This window comes from Dermacentor albipictus, chromosome 3 (genome assembly GCF_038994185.2).
Source record: "Dermacentor albipictus isolate Rhodes 1998 colony chromosome 3, USDA_Dalb.pri_finalv2, whole genome shotgun sequence".
NCBI classification, from domain to species: Eukaryota; Metazoa; Arthropoda; class Arachnida; order Ixodida; family Ixodidae; genus Dermacentor; species Dermacentor albipictus.
The window spans coordinates 99,943,122-99,962,577 of NC_091823.1; the positions used below are offsets into that span (position 1 = coordinate 99,943,122).

Below are 19,456 nucleotides of genomic sequence, written 5' to 3' on the forward strand. Positions count from 1 at the left end.
ATTTGACATCATATTGTTCTTTCTTTCCTCTCTCTCTCTCTCTCTCTCTCTCTCTCCTTTTGGCATTCGCACACGAAAAACAAACGTTATTGCGCTATAGAACTTTTCGTAAGCGCACGTTACAGTCAATCGTAATTTTGTGCATACTTTTAGCGGAGGCGACCGACCAAGAGTGAACAGCTGCGAATGAAAATCTGTCAGTTCGGCTCCAAGGTATACGTGTTCACAAAACTAAACGCGAGTGCCGCCTACCATATCGGTTGTGATGATCGCTATCGTGAGTGACGTGTGCCCGAACGCCGGCATTTCAAGTGGCCGACTACAGGAATGGGAACCAGCACTTTGGTCATCCTCTCCAATCTCACGTATTGTGCAGCCAGCCTTTCCACGAAAGACGACTCGCTCGCGTATCAGTTTATTCGCTGCGGACTAATGAAAGGGCCATACTGATACGGACTTGACGCTCGAAAATGCCGCACAGGAAATGCTACTTCTAGAGTAAATCACGGGAAGAAAAACAGGAAAAATGGAGTGAGGAAGCCGAGAGCCGCTCGACAGGCTGCTTAAATTTTTCGTTTCGCCTTCCCGGTCACAACATTAACTTTAGCATAGCATTGCTTTTTCTACAAAATGAAGAAAGAAGACGGCATCCATAAAGACAAAATGGTGCAAAGAGAAATATAGTGTGTTTTAAAAGGGCCAATAAAAGAGGCCGGAATCCAAGCATGAGGCATCACAATTTGTCGCCAGCGAGGCTATAATGCCTGATAACAATAAAAATTCAAACAGCGCATAAACGACGGGACCAGAATGAGGAGGAGACAAACACGGCGCTGTCTCCTCCTCATTCTGGTCCCGTCGTTTATGCGCTGTTTGAATTTTTATTGTTACCATGCAACACCAACTCGCCCAATCCGCTGCCCTTCTATAATGCCTGAATAAAGTTTGACGCTGTAAAGGACAACACGGTGCAAAAAAAGAGAGAAAAACTCAGTGCCCTTCCACTCTGAGAAGAAGGATGAGCAGCGAAGCTGTGCATGTGGGCCCCTTAATGGCGAAGTGCCCCTCCGCCGCTGATCCGTCCAGCATTGCACTATCTTCTGGATCGGCCCACGTATGGGGAGTGCATGCTTAACGCCTGCTTCAGCTCCGCTGCAGTTCGGCCCATATTGCACTATCTCCGGGAGTGGCACACGTATGGGGAGTTTTCTGTGGACCGCCACGAAAGAATCGCCGGTTGGTAGAGCTAACCAGCTTCGCTGTAAAAAGTTCTGCACCGCATTTGCGCGGGAGCCTTTCGCAGTGTTTTCAACGAATCCCCCACCGCTTGTAGGAGTCAACAAACTTCACCAGTAATGCTTGTTCGCCTCTGTGTTTGCGTATAGTGTTTCCCTTCTCGCGTTCCTTGCCGCCTTTTGTCCCGTTCCTTTCTTCTCCATATACACGAGGTGCGTGGAACAGACGACACACGTGCGACTCGAAACGTTGCCTTGGGAGCACAATTGAAAAAAAGAAAAAAAAAAGAAAAGAGAAACAGCAAAGGCCTGCAGCTGCAGTTGGACCCTTCAAAAAGAAAAGCTTTTCGGCTAACTCGCATCTCACCGCGGTCCCGCCGTCCCAGTTCCGCGGAAGCAGAAGGGTCGCCGAGCGACAGCGTCGCGTGACACCCGCACGTGCATGCTCTATACGCATGCGTGTGGGCACGACAGAGAGCCATTAACTGTCGCTAAGGTCTCCTCGTTTCTCCCCCTTCTGCCCGCAAATTGTGTGAGCCGCAGTGTACGCGGTATTCGCGAGCGTAAATGGCAGGGTGGCGGGAGAAATCTGCCGCGCACGAAACATATTATGGAAGCAAAGGCCATGCGACGCCGCCCTCATTCTTCCTGTTCTTCTACAGAACGAAGTGATCAATAAGTGAATGCCGGCAAGTGGGCCACGGGCCTGATGGCTGGTCTAGTAGCAAATCACAAACTCAGATGTATGTACAAGGACAGAGTATTATTATTATTATTGCTATTACTAAAGCAAAACTTTCTCTCGCTGTTCCACACTTTTGCGTGGTCAGTTGTCCGGCCGACTAAACTGGGCCGATTCCGGAGGCAGGGTAACCAAAGGTGGTGGCCTGGGGGGTATCCTGTAAGAGTCCACCTAGTGGACTCTTACAGAATCAGGTCTATTTCCGCCGCTGCTGATTGGATGCAGCTGTACGAGCGAGGAGGAGACGAGCAGCCCTAGCCAATCAGCAGCGGCCGAAATGGACAGTCAACTAGGTGGACTCTTGCAGAATACCCCCCCTCCCCCTCCCCCCCCCCCCCCTCCTGGTCGGCCGATCCCGCCGGCCAGACCACCACCTTGACCAGGCCGACAACTGTTGGCTTCGTCGAACGATTTTCCCAGAGGGTCTTGACGTAGTTTGTAACGCGGGCTGATCATTAAAGCAGTGTAACGTCAAAGCACCCTCACGTGGCCTTAACCACAGTGCTGAACCATTAGACAGTTTTCACTTGACATTCCGTATACGCAGCAGCTTAACGTGCTAGCATTCGAACAGGGTGGCAACAATGACGTCAGTGTACAGTATCATCATAACATTGTTAATTTTTTTTATTTTTTGACGGCGACTGGCCGTTTTCTACAAGATAATCACTATCACAGATTTGTCGCTCAGCGAAAAGGTGCTTATGTGCTGTCACGGCATACTTGTTTTACGCAGTTCCTCGACGTGCTAGTGTATCCGAGGTGGCCGCCAGATGTCAATACAAACAATCTATATAGCTAACCGCTCAGTGCCTTCAGCAGCACATGTAGGCAATTCTACCGGAATGCAATACGTGAACTCTGACGCGTGCGAGACACTAGTGCTGCTTCTCTATTGTCGCCCTTGTATACCCTTTTCCCAAGTGCAGGGTAGCAAACCGGACGTGCGTCTAGTTAACCTCCCTGCTTTTTTCTCTCTCTTGTTTCACTCTCTCGACACTCATTCTCCAATAATTTCTGCCCAAGGGCTTATTATTAATTATGAAAACATGCAAACACCACACGTAGAGAAAGAGAAGCGTGCTATCAAACGCCTGCTGAGAGAGACACGATGCCCGCAATTTGAAGAGGAGGAGGGAAAACGAAGGAAAAGAGAAATGCACATCACATTACACATAGACAGAGTATGGGCGCTAAAGACGAGAGTCAGTTCCGTGTTCGAGAAAAAAAAATAACCATAAAAAGCTTTGCGAGCCTCGTATCGAGTTGAGGTTCAACCTTTCGGAAACGAGAAATCATTGATCGTTAGTTCGACAAAGGCCAAACTGCTGGAACCTGGGCGAAATCGGACGGGAGAAATCAACGGCGTTTTTAACTCAAATATAGAAGTAGTCAGAAAAGAAAAATGGAAGTGATAGTTGAAGAAAGTACAACTTGCCCCAGGTGGGAGCCATACCCACAACCTACGGATGACACGTGCGCTTCTTTCTTCGCTTCCTCTCCAATTTCTTGGCCGGTCCCCGGCGGAGACAGCGAAATCGAACTTTTGTTTTTCAACGTGGACTTGCAGACAATATACAGACATTCCCCATTGAGCGATGAGGCATCTTTACCCTCGCAAGTATAGAATCGGTGGATCCAAACCAGATGTTAGCGGTACACCAAAAGACCAGCACGTGTTACTAAACTCGCGAATGCGCCGGCGGCGTGTTACAGATAGCTGGCAGACGGGAAAAGAAAAAGCAACACCGAAGACCGACCCAGAAAGCATACGAGACGCATACAACCAGGGGCGAAAGATAGCGATAAGGCGTCGACCCCGTTCTCTATTTGAGTGCGGCTGTTGCCCCGCGTAAGAAACGCACGCAGCACAAAACACGCTGTCGAGTGGCTGCGTCTCGTAGCCGCAGCTGCGGTATGCAGGCCTCGCAGTGTTTACGTGCTCCTCAAAACGTCATCGGCGCGCTAGGAAGGAGGAGGAGTCGAGTTTAATGAAGAGAAAGGAGGAGAGGTCGGCCTGGAGAGCGTGTCTCTAGCCTGCTACTCCTCACTGGGGAATGGGGAAGTGGGAAATACAGGGAAAGGTAGGTGGCGGATGATTATGATATGGTACAATGAGATACTATATACACGTTGTCCAATATGCGGATGCGCACTGGAGACGCCGTACACTAAGACTAATCTTGTCCATACAAAAAGTAATCTTGCCACAGAAAGTTTTTGCGCAAACACATTTCGCACTGACTACACGTCTCACAGCATCTAGAGGCGCTCGTCTAAACCAGTCTCACTTAAAAAGTTCACAAGTGCTTTTATGGCACGTTGGGCACAGTCAACACTTCTCCACGCGCCCAAAAGCTTTTCTTCTGAAAAAGGGCGGGAGTCCAAGCTGTCCACAGTAGATTTGAGTTTTCTTCGTGCGGTCGCATAATGAGGGCACACGCAAAGTACGTGAGCTATTGTCTCGAGAGTGTGACAGACGCTACATTCAGGGTCCCGTGCTTGTCCAATCTTGTGAAGGTATCGGTGGGTGTATGCCACACCCAGCCGTAATCGATGAATGAGTGTTTCCTGGCTTCTCCGCAACCGAAGTGGAAGCCGGAATTGTAATCCAGCGTCAAGTTTATATAGGCGCTCTTGTCGATGTTCGGGGTTGTCCCAATGTCGTGCTGTAGAAGTTTTAATGGTGGTATGGAGCAAGGTGTTAATGTCATACCGGGAAAAATGAATTTTTACAATGGTTCCGTCAGTGTGCGCCTTTTTTGCTTCCGCGTCAGCCTGTTCATTTCCAGCTATTCCACAATGGCCAGGAATCCACTGCAGCACGATGGTGTGCCCGGAATGAGACGCCTCAGCAAGCAGAGACATGATGTCATAAACGAGAGGACTATATGCGGTTCTGTCATTCATATAATTGCTGATGAGTTGCAGTGCTGGTTTTGAATCACAGAACACTGTCCACTTCTCGAGACTCTGTTGCAGTATGCAGCGAACTGCTTCTCGAATTCCGGTCAACTCAGCTGCTGTAGACGACGTCCTGTGTCCTGTCTTGAACCGTTGTGCGATCCCCATTCCTGGCACCGTGTAGGCAGCCGCGGAAGAGGTCTGTGTCACGGAACCATCTGTAAAAACATGTTCATAATGTTCATACATGTAAGCAATGTATGATAGCGCGAAATGCTTGAGACCAGCAAGCGGCATTTTCGACTTCTTCGTTATTCCAGGGATTGAGAGTCTCACCGTTGGCTTTGCCATCGTCCAGGGTGGAACTTTGGGTATGTCATACGGTTCGAAGTCCGACGGCAATAAGTCTTGCTGCGACAACACGGCTTCTGAGTAAGCGGACACAGGCCGTACCCTTGTGATGTTCGCGAGTGGATGATTCCTGTGTCTAGTCAGTAGCCTTAGATGCACTCGCAATGGCTCATGTTGCAGATAAACTCGAGCTGGGCACGCACGTGCCTCTGCAATAGTGCCCCAAGTAGACGCACATCGTGGTAGACCTAGGCAAATTCTCAGTGCGCGAGCCTGAGCACTTTCAAGCGTGCGTATAGCAGTTGTACTAAGCCGAGAAAGTACAGGCGCACTGTAGCGGAAGTAGCCAACAAAAAGTGTCTGGTAGAGCTGCAGAAGAGATGACTTGGATGGCCCCCATGAATTTCCAGACATATGTCGAATGATCTGAGTAAAGCTGTCCAGCTTTTTTCTTAATCCAGAGAGGTGCTTCGACCAAGATAAGTCACGGTCGATGGTGACTCCGAGAAACTTGAAGTGGGTGACTGAAGGTATAATCTTCCCGTTAATCATGACGGGGTAGCAGGCCATTGACTTCCGTGTAAATGCCATGGTTACACTTTTTTCCGGTGAGAGCTGCAGTCCGCGACTGTTTAGGTATGTCGACGTTATTGACACCGCGCGCTGCAGCTTCGTTTGCACTTGCAAGCGCGTTAAGCTCGTGGTCCATATACAGATGTCGTCTGCGTACACAGAGACCGAGACTGTGCGTGCGTGTTCTTTGACCAGGCCAATGAGAACGATATTAAATAAAGTTGGGCTCAATACACCTCCTTGAGGCACTCCACGATAGACGGGGTGGTTCATTGTTTCGCCGTCTGGAGTTGTCATGAATATTGTTCTCCCTTGAAGATAGCTGGCTATCCACTGATGCATACGTCCCCCGACGCCACATTCTTCTAGGGCATTTAAAATTGCATCATGTAGAACGTTGTCAAAAGCACCCTTGATATCTAGAAAGACAGCAGCCGTTAATCGACGGCGACGTTTCTGATGTTGAACAGTTGTTACTAGGTCGACGACGCTGTCGATTGACGACCTACCCTTTCGGAAGCCTGTCATTGCGTCTGGATATATATTACGTTTCTCCAAAAACCACTCCAGGCGCGTCAAAACCATGCGTTCCATGGTTTTACCTATGCAACTGGCAAGCGCCACAGGTCTGTAGGAAAGCATAGCATGGGGTGTCTTGCCTGGTTTCAATAATGCCACGATTTTGCTTGTCTTCCAGTGTGCAGGCACAGTTCCCGAGGACCAAGAGAGATTGTATAAAGCCAGGAGCTCTTCAGTCGCTCGAGGGCCTAGATGGCGCAAGGTGGAATAGGTAATACCATCAGGACCAGGCGCACTTGAGTGTCTTGAGGAGGAAATCGCTGCACGTAGCTCTTGCAGCGTGAATGGGAGGTCGAGACGATCGTCCATTGTTGGAGGAGCACACCTGAGCACTGAAGCTACCGATGTTGTAGATCCAGAGAGGTGTATGCAGAAATCTTCCGCGATTTCCTTCTCACTGCGCGTCTGGATGATAGCCAAAGCTCGGAAGGGACGTAGCTGTTGTGGAGAAGATGGTAGTGCTCGTACAACATGCCATATTGTGGACAACGGTTTTCTGGGGTCCAGGCTGGTGCAAAAGGACCTCCAACGTTGTCTGTCGAGCTTGTTTAAGTATCTTTGAATTTTCTTTTGCACACGGCGTGACGTCCTCAAGTCGGATATCAATTTAGTTCGCCTGTATTTCCTCTCGGCGCGACGACGAACAGCCCGCAGCTCTTCATATATAACGTCAACGGATGTTCTTGAATTTGATGATTGGATGATGCATGTTGTTGCGTGCATTGCTGCTGTAATTCGCTCTTCAATCTCTTTCGGTGAAATCATAGAGTTGCAGGATTCTTCTAGCTTGTTCTGAAAGGCATCCCAGTCAGTGCGTCGCGTATGAGAACTTGGAAGTCTTGTAAACCACCTCAGTTGTACATAAGTAGGTAGGTGATCACTGCCATACGTTTCAGCATCTGTGCACCAGGCAGCAGAAGACGAAAGGCATCGTGAAGCGATAGCTAAATCGAGACAGCTGCTGTACGTTGTTCCACGTAGATATGTTGGTGAGCCGTCGTTCAGGATGGTGAGATCATTGCTGCTTGTGAAGTTAAGAAGTTGTCTTCCTCGAATATTTGTGATCCTACTACCCCAAAGATGGTGGTGCGCGTTGAAATCACCTACAATAATATGAGGTCCTTGGCAAGAGTCAAGAACAAGTTTTAGGTGTACAGAGTCAAATCTTCCCCTAGGGGAAATATAGCCACCAATGATCGAGATTATCCGGCGCTTTAGCTTCAGTGTTATAGAGACGTACTCGTTGTTGTTATGCACCGGAACTTGGTTTAGCGAATACGTCAGGTCACATCGCACACATAGTAAAACTTTGCTAGTATTTCCACTTGTTACAGACGCGAATGGTTCGTATCCAGAGAGTCTAAATGGCGATGTCATATTCGGCTCGCATATTACGATAACTGGAAACCGATGCTTGAGCACTCTCTGTTTAAAATCTCCCAGGCGACCCCGTAGACCTCGTGCGTTCCACTGGAATATTACGGAACCGCTTATCCTTTCCTGTAGTGACAACCGTGAAGTTGATGATGCCATGGCGTTTGCTAGCTTTTATACAGCAGCAAGCACTGGTTCTAGTGCCTCAAGAATTTGCACCGCAGCCTTGGCAACGGGCGTCTGAACTCCGATGAGCAGCATTCGCAAGGAACGAATCATCTGTGCAAGCATTGCCTTGATTTGCCCATCCGACGGTGAAGGTTCATGGTCACGCTGGCGTTCCGGCTGCACTTCTGTTCTCCTAGATGGCAAGGAAGGCCATATAGTAGTGTCCTTGGTGTTCAGGAGAGTAGACGTGGTTAAAGGTGGCTCTGACGTTTGAGGACAAGCAGGAGCGCGCGACGACTTTTCCTGGAGTACAGGTTGTCCTGTTGTCGATGCTGATCGTCTTCTGGTCGATGCTGATCTCCTTCTGCGATTACGTGAGCGCCTCTGGCGACGGTGGACCTTGGTAGCCGCTTCTCTGTGGGTAGATCGATCTCGTACCATTTTCCTTAGCACAGACATTTCAGTCTTTAATTTTGGACAGTCCTTCGACGTTGCCTTGTGCGGCCCATCGCAGTTAGGGCATTTCAAGTCAGAGTCAGCACACGTCAGCTCATCGTGATCACCACCACAACGCGGACATGTCATCTTGTTCATGCACACAGCACTGACATGCCCGATTTTCTGGCATTTACGGCACTGCAAGGGCCTAGGGATGTACGGACGGACAGGATGTCGCACATAACCCACTTTTACATGTGTTGGTAAGGTCTCTCCCTCAAAAATGAGTTTTATGCACCTCGACCGTCCCAAACGGTGTATATCTGTGATATGGACAGTCGAGGAGATTAGCGTTGCGAGATCGTCATTATCGATATCTGTATCAACATCGTAGATAACACCGGCTGTGGTGCTGCCTCCATGTACGATGAATGAGCGGACAAGTATATTTCCTAGCTCAGTTATAGCTTTCAAAGTGTCGACGATGGTTCGTGTAGTCACATCAACAGTAAGTACGTTTCTTCTGGGATTAATTCGGACCTCTCTGATTTGCCCTGGAGCCAGCCTCTCGAGATAGGCAGTGAGAGTTTGCCTATTGAGGGAATTGAGGTTGTCTGTAGCAGCGACGGGGACGTAGGCGATTGTGTACGCTTGCTGTGTGGGCGGCTTATGGTAGTTCAGCTCACTCACGCTTGATGTCCTACGAAGTTTCCTCTTCAACCGACGACTTGTGACCTCGGTATATCCGCCGTCAGAATCCATGTCGTCGACGTCCGAGCAGCTCGATGACCTTGGCAGAGTCGCGTTTAGGTGGTCGGGCGCAGCAGACCGACTTGCAGCTTGGAGGCCAGGCCCCAACCTTGGCGGCAGAGGAGGCGGAATGTCCGTCATTGCTTTTGATATCGCACCCGCCACAGGGGCGTCGGTACGCACAAATTTCACGGAAAAAACCAGAGCGAAGCAGGATTAGCAGCTGTTCAAGAACTCGTCTTCTTCGTCCATCGGCGCGCTAGAGTTGTCGGATATCTATATATTATAGAACGCTATACTGCAGGTATACATCGTGGCTCCTTGGGTGGCAATTCGGCCCGCATGCAAGCACACAAATTAATTAAAGTGAGTGAGTGAGTGAGTGAGTGAGTGAGTGAGTGAGTGAGTGAGTGAGTGAGTGAGTGAGTGAGTGAGTGAGTGAGTGAGTGAGTGAGTGAGTGAGTGAGTGAGTGAGTGAGTGAGTGAGTGAGTGAGTGAGCGAGCGAGCGAGTGAGTGAGTGAGTGAGTGAAGCGAGCGAGCGAGCGAGCTTGCTCTGTCAGCCTCCGCTCTTATTCTTACTATAACGGCTCTCTACACGCGAGAAAGCTCGGAATTACGATCGCAAGCACACTTTGGGTGAGTCACTTTGATTCCGCGAACAAACTCGTTGATCACTCCGCAAGGAAACAAACCGGAGGGGAAAAAGTATTAAAGAAATAGACAAATAATACGACGACATTGTGCAGGCCACTCCTCGCATCGCGGGCTCATTAGGGCCCAACGTCAGGCGCACGAATTCCAAGGCTCGTCGTGCGGCTTCTCTCACCCACAGCGCGCAGCGGCGGAGCAGCGGTCAACGCTTTCTTTCCCGCTGACAGCAAGAGTCATCGCGCGCAGCGCGGTATACGGCACATGACAAACGACAGGAGGCCGCCGCATTCACCTCCCATCCGCGCAGGATGCTGCTGCGCCGAGAGAAAAAAAAATGGCTGTGGCTTAGGTAAGGTTAAGCCCAGGATGCGAAGCATACTAGCCTTTATTTTAGTTGTTGAACCACTGTTTAGCCTGGTGAACTGCTGTTGCTTGGCTATATTTGGTTCGGCTAGACGAAGAAACAACTCATGCATTACTTCTTCGTCTTCAAGAGTGGGACGCGACAGTGTTCCCGTCGACCCGCCAAGGGGTGTAAGACAATGGGCTACAGGGCAGCGACTACGCGCCCCGCGTTGGACGCGGTGAGCGTCGAGCAAAGCAGCGTTCGGCGCGGCAACGAAATGTGCGCCTGAGCAAGAGACGCACGCCTTAGAAACAGCTCGTTTCTAAGGCAACACCGCATTCACTAGAGGCGCTTTTGTACCGCTTTGAAGCATCGTACTCGTGGCTCAGTGGTAGCGTCTCCGTCCCACACTCCGGAGACCCTGGTTCGATTCCCACCCAGCCCGTCTTGCAAGAGTTGAGCCAAAGCCACTTCTCCTCTGTCGTGACGTCACGGTGTCACGTGGTTTCAAGGCGACACCGCCGCGCCTGAGGAGCTGGGTTGAGCTCTCGTAATATGCTTCGCATAAAAAAAAAAAGAAGGGAAAGCGGCTACGCTGCCGCAACGCCAACTGAAGAAGCACTTCCCGTTCGCGAGATTCTTTCTTTTTTTCTCTAGCCACACGCCGTTTCCAGGAAACATCCAGACACTGCCGGCCTAATTTGTCCTCCCGGTGAGAAAAAAAAATATATAAATAAAACACCCGCGCGTCGCCGACCGAGGGCGGACGTAATACATACATACGTAACACTCCTGGTGCTGCAAGCAGTGGCCTCGCCCGTACATATACGATTACCGAGGATTTGGCAATCTACATTCGCGCCACGCTATATCCCACGCGCGCGCTTTCTTCGCTCGATATATTTTGCGCTGACATTCGCGATCGCAATAAGGCCTCCTCTGTATAACAGTTCGCACCCGTGTCGTCCTACTACGCCTCTTCTTTCTCTCTCGTTCTGCGGCGTCTCTCTCTCTCTCTTTAAAGCGATACCAGGGGTGGCACACTCTCAAGTTCAACAAATGGCCACAGAGGGCGAAAAAATCGACCGCGCGGCGCTGCTAAAGAAACAGGCATAGTACGCCAATTAAAAAGGTTCCCCGTTGAGCGCATTATCTCCCGCTAGAGGCGCCGTAGTAAGCGCAATTTTAACCTTCAAACTTTCTTCAACAGTAAACGAAGCGTTTTTATCGCATGATAAAGACTACAAAAGTATAATTCCTAATTTTACATTGTACTTTTCATTACCAACTTTGTTGTTTTTTGTCATTTTAAACGCAAAATAGCGTTCAGCATCATCGACCTCCCACGTGACCTCTGGCCTGGATTTAAAATTTTTACCGGTATGTTCGCGTGCACGGCAGGTACGGATTCCTTGGTTCGTACATTTGTTGGTTAATTTGTGCTAACACCAGTTTATTGCGCTTCGATATCTCGCGTTATTTAACTTGGGGTGTAAGCCTGAAAGCTAGGTTTCAGTCGTGAGCCATGTGGAACACGTCTGCATCGAAATGGGAGCCGGGTCCTGCTGCGACTGGGGACAGCAATACCGGTGAGTCGTTTAACATCACTGCTTCAATCGCTATGTAATTTATTCGTCTCGTTAACTTACAGGCGGAGGTAAGTTAACGAACTAGATGCTGCATTACATAAGGGCAGTCAGGACCCTCCGTTGCTGTTTCCGAAATAAACTTTGAGTTGCGAGACCATCATTATGCACACATTCACGAAAGAGAAACGATATCGGAACGCGCGTCACATTTTTCATCTCGTTTTAGCCGTAGCCATAAGTGACTGAGTTGCCTTATCAATATATATATTTTTTTTCTTGTCCGCCGGCAACTTCTTTCGTTCACAGAACCGAATAACCTTTTGATAAACTGAAGCTTGAATTTAATGTATTAAACAGTTGCACACATGATAATTCACCCATATTTCGTACCTGTTGGTTCCAAATGTTCTTGCAGTTCAGTTTGGCTTACCTCAGGACATCTATTTTTGCAGTAGTGAAGCGGTGCATCACGTTCATGCACAAAAAGAATGCATCAATTCTAATAGCTTCACGTCTTTCATCTATTTGCTTGTGAAATCAGCAGTGTGATCTCTTCTAGTGTATAAACGAGCGCACAAATGTTCTTATTTGTGATCTTAATAATACTTAAGCTGTTGACATGCATTGTAGTTACGCAGACATCGATTTTACGGAGAGTAACCATATTTATTTACCATGCTGCTTAAGCGCCCTAGAACAAACAGTGTACATTTGCATGTGTTCTGTAGTCACAAACCGTTGCAATGTATATGTCGCACCGTTTCGCATTTTATATTGCAAAATTGTGCTTATTCAATTTCTGATGCTGTCAAAATTTCTGTTCCAGACATGCAGTAATGAGGATGGCATCAGTATAAAGCAACACACTCCATGCACTAAACAGAAGCTGCTGCCTGCTACAACAAGGTCATTGTGTGGACTTTGGCTGCTACTACAAGGTAAACAACACCTGGTTCAGAAATAAATATGCCTGATATATGCTGTATTGGCTTGCTAGTCTTGAGATACATGTCATTTGTTTGTAGCAGACGATATGAACATTTGTTCATGTTTACAGTTCAGCATAATTAGTTCGAACATAAAAGAAAACACTACATGAGTTTGGATAATCTTTGCTGTATCTCATGTGCCATTGTTTTGCCCCAACAGAGTCTGTGCCAAGTACATCTTGGTCATCACGGGAGCCCCCATCTACACCAACAGGAAGGGGCTGGAGCTGAATTCACAAGACCACGAACAAAGAAGCCATTCCAGAATTATTTGGATGAGATATCAAGTCTACGGACGACTGTTTCAAGAGTGAAAAGAGCCTACGCCATCATTCCACCAGCACGGATATTGGCCGAGTCATCCAGGTACCTCAACAACAAAAATTATTTGTCTTCAGATGTACCTGCAACCTCTGAACAAGCACAGACGACGCTGGCTAAGAGTGTTCAGTCAGCTTGCCCTTCCTTAGGGAGCTCCCTGGCCTTGCGAATTCTTGCCAAGTATAATTTTGTTTCAATGAATGCACGCTTCTTCATTCCACACTTTTGTTAGAGATCATTCCTATTCCTCATACAAACATTAAAGGTCAACCGATTCTTTGCTCATACTTAATGCCAGTCACTGTCTAGTAGCATAACATATGTGTAGCAGTTCTTTCTAGTGTATGTTGCCATGTGCAATTCCTCTCCTGAAATAGCTGATGGGGCATTGGCGTGTGTCTTGCATTAACCTTTACACTGTGTGCTATGTAGCATTTAACTTTTGTTAATGTTTTTGGCTTTCAATGCTTGCAAGGTAGAGTGGCTTCTTTCTTGAATGCAAGCTTTCTCATTCCCATATTGAATTCCTAGTCTCATTCAGGATTGCTATTCTTGCTCGACAGCCTGTGTTTTTGTGCAAGCTACATTGAAGAGATTGATTGCAGAATATGGTTTCGGCACTGTGCGACTTGGTACTTGTCACCGTGTTACGTTTCTCATATGTGGGAGCCTGGTCAGTTGCATTGGGAAACAGTCTCTCGAGGCTAGCACCTGCTCCTACAGTCTGCACAGTGACATAGACTGCGAATTTACATGCACCGTGGTTGGTGCTCCCCGTTCCGTCCTTTCCTGCAAATTTTGCTTGTGGCCTTCCTCAGCCATGATTTGGCGTCAACGGAGACTCTCATACATAATTACATGGTTCTAAGTGTATGAAGTTGATATCCACATTTGTGGAAAGGCCTGCAAAATAGTTATGTCCACAAAACCGACCATGTCCATATATGGAGAATGTGGTGGACCAAGTGTGAGTTACACATTAGTGGCATGCAATAGAACAAAAAGAAACATGCAGGTTGGAAAGGCGGTAACGCTAATATGCCGGGCACTTCATGTCGCTGTTGGCTGTGGCAGCAGATGCTTGCGTCACCCGATTGTTTCGCAATGCAAGTTGCTCATATTCAACGCCGACTGTCGATACTAACACGTGGGACACACTGTCCAATCTGCTTGTGCTGCTGGTTGTTGCTTGTTACCAGACTGCAGTGTGCGACGAAGGCAAGCGCTATGCCTACAGTCGGACGGTTGAATGTGCCGCAAGCAGCCCATGTGCGTGTATGCTCACTGTTGTCATGTAGATCGCAGCCAATGCATAGTGCCAATGTATAGATTGAGCGTTACGTTAGAGTATGCTGAAGTGATTTGATTACATAATATTGTTTCAATGTTGTCCCACTTGGTCATGGTTGCCATGTTACATTTCTGGGATGTGGCAGCCTGTTTAGTAGTATTGGCCAACAGCCTCTCGAGGTAAGCACCTGCTCCTGCAGTCCACACAGTGACACAAACTCCTTGTTTACATGTACTGTGATTGGTGCTCCCTGTTTGTCCTTTCCTGCTGCAGCCATGGGTAAAGTGTGCTTGTGGCCTTCTTTGTACATGATTTGGCGTGAACAGAGACTATCATACATGATTACATGGTTTGAAGTGTATGAAGTTGATATCCACATGGGTGGAAAGGCCTGTAAAAGTGGCTGCGAATTGGCGATTCCCACAAAACAGACCACATCCATATTGAGAGCAGGTGGGGCACCAAGTGTGAGCGACACATTAGTGGCCACTGAAAGAACAAAAAGAAACGTGCATGTAGGAAAGGAGGTAACACTAGGATGCCAGGTAGTTCACGTCGCTGTGTTGGCTATTGCAGCAGGTGCCTGCGTCACCCGATTGATTTGCAGTGCAAGTTACGGTGACTGTCATTGCAAACAGGTGGGGCACTGTCCAATCTGCTTGTGCTACTGGTTGTCACTCGTTACTAGACCACCATGTGCGACGTAGGCAAGCACTGTGCCTGAAGTCGGATAGCTGAATGTGCTGTATGCAACTTGTAGTGCGTGAATGCCCACTGTTGTCATGTGGATCTTAGCCAATGTACAGTGTATTGTCTGAACCTTATGCGGTGATTGAATGCAGAGTCTAATTTGATAATGGTCGCCGTGTTATGTTTCTTCGATGTGGCGACCTGGTTAGCTGCATGGGCAACAGTCTCCCGAGGTAACCATCTGCTCCTGCAGTCCACACAGCGACAAAGACTCCCAATTTACATGCACCGTAATTGGCGCTCTCCCCATTCGACATTTCTTGCTGCAGCCGCCGGCCGATTATGCTTGTGGGCCTTCATCGGCCGTGATGTGGCGTGAGCGGAGACAGCACACGTTATTACATGGTCCGAAGTTGATAGCCACATGGGCGGAAAGGCCTGCAAAAGTGGCTGCAAAATGGTGATGCCCACATGGTGAATGTGGGGCACCAACTATGAGTTGCACATTAGCGGCCCCCGAAAGAATAAAAAGAAACGTGCAGGTTGGAAAGGCGGGAACGCTAAAATGCCGTTTAGTCCATGTCGCTGTGTTGGTTGCGGCAGCAGATGCCTTGCGTCACCCGATTGCTTCGCAATGCAAGTTACGGCGACTGTCAGTGCAAACAGGTGGTGCACTGCCCAATTTACTTGCGCTACTGATTGTCGCTCGTTACCAGATCGCCATGTGCGGCGACGAAAGTGAGCAGTTTACGAGCTCGCGTTAATGGTTTCAGCGCATCTCGACATGCAAATTTTATTTCTGATCTTGTATGAGAAGGTGCACTGGTTTTATTCTGCCAATAAAGTCGCACGTCCTGTTCACTCACTTGTGGCTTGTTTGTATGGGCGTCAGTAGAGGCTCTTTATAGTCTCCTGGCCATTAAAACGCGGCAGCTGAGGCATGCCGCAAAGCCAGCGAGGCGAACACGGCGCGTACCCAGCGTACGCCACCGCCATAGAGAAATTCCTTTCTCTATGCCACCGCTGTAAAGCGGCCATATTGAATAGTGTACTAAAAAAAAAAGCATTTCCGCTTTCTGTTTAAGTAGCGCCATCTGTCGGGTTCCCCACTAAGTTCCATGCGCTGCCGCTTCTTATTTTCGAACCACTGTGGAAGGTACAGTTACCCTTCTCTAAAGTTGTTCTTTATTCTATGGCGATACAGTTGAGCTTGCCACACCACGCCAGAACGTTTTCGGTAACGTCGCGCGCGGATGGCGCAACACGGTCCGTGAGAAACGATGTCTCACATGACTGCTATGTATCAAACTAAGTGCGCGTTTGAACTTGGCGCTCCAATCGCCACTACGTAGCGACAAAAAATAAAATTACCACACCCTCCTAGTTTAAATGAAATCATTATCGTGTTATAAAGAACACACGTCTCTTTATCTCTTTTCTTCTCGTCTTTTTTTTTTTTATTATTCTCTAAATTGTGTTTCGCAGCAAACTTTCCGAAATGGGCATTCCGACAATATCAGAACGCCGGTGAAACAAGACTGGCACCACTGAGGATGAACTTGCGAAATGAAGGTTACCGGCGCTGTTCCCAAATCTGGAAATTTCTAAGCGTAACAAATTTCTAAAGTTTTCGATAAACTGCCGTCGGCTCCGGCTGTGCACTGCACTGTGAATTGGCAGGGTTTAATGGTAATTCCACGTGTATTTTGTTCTCAGCTCATCGTGGGCAAATATGATAACATCGTAAACATGTCGTCGGCAGTCTATACGAGGTAATGGCAAAATAGCGCAATGACCTTGCGAGAAAAACAAGTAACATATAGTAATGGAAAATTTTCATTCAAGCTGCACTGGTGGACCGGCCGCATATTGGGTTCATATCTGACAAGAGCGTTCAAAATCACAACTAATTCATACATACCAATTCATAACTAAGAGAAAAAAAATAGATCCGTAATTACAGCCTTATCCTATAGAAATGACACTTATATCCACAAGAACAAAGATAAATCTGTGATGACTCATGATGGTGTTAAAGACGATGCTGCCTCTTCGCGAGAGGCGGGGAGAAAGTCATAATTTCGATAACAGTTTTCTCCACTATTAAGTGGTCCTCTTTAATCATTTTCCTCTGGAACAAACTCTACATAAAGTCAACTTCAAAAAAAAAAACTATAATCTACAAATCAATAGTGCTTTAACATGCGCATTTACCTTTTAATAAGCCGACTAGAGCTTCGCGCATTTTTCCAGAATGGACCGTCCTACCTTTAGTACTAAAATAGTGATACGAATGCGCCAAAAGTCTCACAACTTAAAAAAAAAATAAAGCACGAGTACTGTCCCTTCGAAGGAGCTGTGCCTCAACAAACAACGCTACAAAACTATCACGGAACGAAGTTTATTCCCAGGACTCCGTTCGTGCCCTTTATTGCACATATGCAAAAAGTTACACCTGCTACAACGAATACACCACTGCAGCTGCAACAAAATGGAAGTATAATTACATGACACACATTCGTTTCTTAGGCACCCCCCCCCCCTCCCACTCCGCCCATCAACCTCGGAAAACTATATCTCTAAAAAACAACCACAGATTGCACTGAGTCGCGGCATACCAAGCTTTTTATCGCCACCAATCCCTTATCGCAGCGTATCTTATCAGAATGGCGGCATCGGCGCACGTGTGCTGACCACACGTCCTTTTAAAACAAAGGTCGCGTGACAAGGGGGCAAAAGTCGGATCGAATTCTTTTCGAACGGTAGAGCTGTCTGACGACTGGCCGGACCCCCTACCCTGGCATTCCCGCTATCACAATAGGTTGGCTCCTACCGCTGTCCGTACGAATGGCTCTAGAGTTCTAAAAAACGAAAAAGAAAAAAAAAACATACTCAGTGAATGGCTGACGCAGGTTCGTACGCTGATTCTCAGCCTTAGCGATTTCGCGGGCCACGTGACTCTGGGAGTGCACCATGGAACACACAATGACAGGAAGCAGACGACATATGTGTGCAACTGGCGATTCGATGTGCAAGCCTTTTATTTTCCTATATACACACCTCTCTTTGTTATACTATATGTGCATGCTTTTGTTCTGCCCAATATCTCTAGCAGATAACGCAGGCATTACATAGGAGCGACAGCTCGCCCAGGCTCTTTATCGTTGCTTTTTTTTTCTTTCCATCTTTTTTTCGAGCGACTTCATTTCAGCAAAGGCTACCAATTAGGGGTGTGCGAATATTCGAAATTTCGAATACGAATCGAATATTTTCCTTATTCGAAGCGCATTCGATTCGAGAAGTGCATATTCGGAAGTTCCCGAATATTCGAGGACGGCCGAATAACGGTGGAAACGGCGAATATTCGGACCGACTGTGAATAATTGAGCAATTAACAAATTGCATGCTTTCTCCGCATTCTCCTAAGAACATGTTTATTAACTGAGAACTTCGCATGATCCGCTCATTATCTGTGTGCTCTGTTTCAGTCTATCTGCTTCAGGCCCTTGAGACATGGTCAGTTTCGGTTTCTTTTTACCACGCTTGATAATTTCAATTATTTTTGGAATGCTCCATTGCCTTGAAGGTTGCAAAGGCAACTCAGGGTTTGCAAACATTGTTGCAAAAAGTATCAAGACTCGTTGTGCGCAGTGCGAATTTGATGCAGTGGGCAGCCTTGGCATGTTTCTTGATCCGCGCTTTCAAGCCGCAGTTCATCAGGCATCTGGTCAGATGATCTGGCTGAAAGACTGTGACAACGGAGCTCCAGGCAGCTGTCATGGAACGCAGTGGGGACACTGCCGTGCCAGCGTCAACTTCGTGTTTAGTGGTGGTATTGAGTATATGGAATGCTTTTGACGACCGAGTGATGAACAAGGAGAAGACACATTTGGCATCTGCCCCCGAGAGGGAAGTTACAGACTACGCCGAAAAGCTTCTTCTGGAACGGGGCATGAATCCTTGTGAGTGGTGGCAGTCCATTTGCCGCTTCAGGTACCCGCTTTTAAATGCACTCCCCGGAAGTACTTGGCGATCCCTGCCACCTCAGTTCCTAGTGAAAGAGTCTTTTCTACCGGTGTGAATGATACAGTGCATAGGGAGCGTTTACTTTCTGGCCATATTGAGCAGTTAATTTTCATCACGATAATCTATAACAAGCGTTTTACCTGACTAAGAGCATTACCTGAGTCCATTATCTATAACGAGTACCTCTTTAACCTGAAGCAGCCTTGTAAAATGCAATATTATTTTTAAAAGGATAATAAAGCTATTGTTACCTCGCTTCGCAATTTTTTAACACTACACACATATTCGATATTCGATTAGATATTCGAAGACAGTTTTTTGCCTTATTCGTATTCGATTCGTATTCGAAAATGTCAATATTCGCACACCCCTACTACCAATAGATACGACCACGATGACAACACTGAAAGGCGCCGCCCCGTGCCAATGTAATCCCTC

The 19,456-nt window shown here is 47.7% G+C and overlaps 1 protein-coding gene and 1 long non-coding RNA gene across 3 annotated transcripts in view; one reads left to right on the forward strand and one right to left on the reverse strand.

Moving 5' to 3' along the window:
• The window catches only part of LOC135901320 (ankyrin repeat and sterile alpha motif domain-containing protein 1B), a 122,795-nt gene that overhangs the window by 98,768 nt on the left and 4,571 nt on the right, over window positions 1–19,456 (reverse strand). The window lies entirely within an intron of this gene.
• On the forward strand, window positions 11,160–15,857 carry LOC135901371 (uncharacterized). Its single transcript, XR_010564115.1, has 3 exons — window positions 11,160–11,701; window positions 12,528–12,639; window positions 12,851–15,857. It is a non-coding gene; the product is annotated as an uncharacterized lncRNA (long non-coding RNA).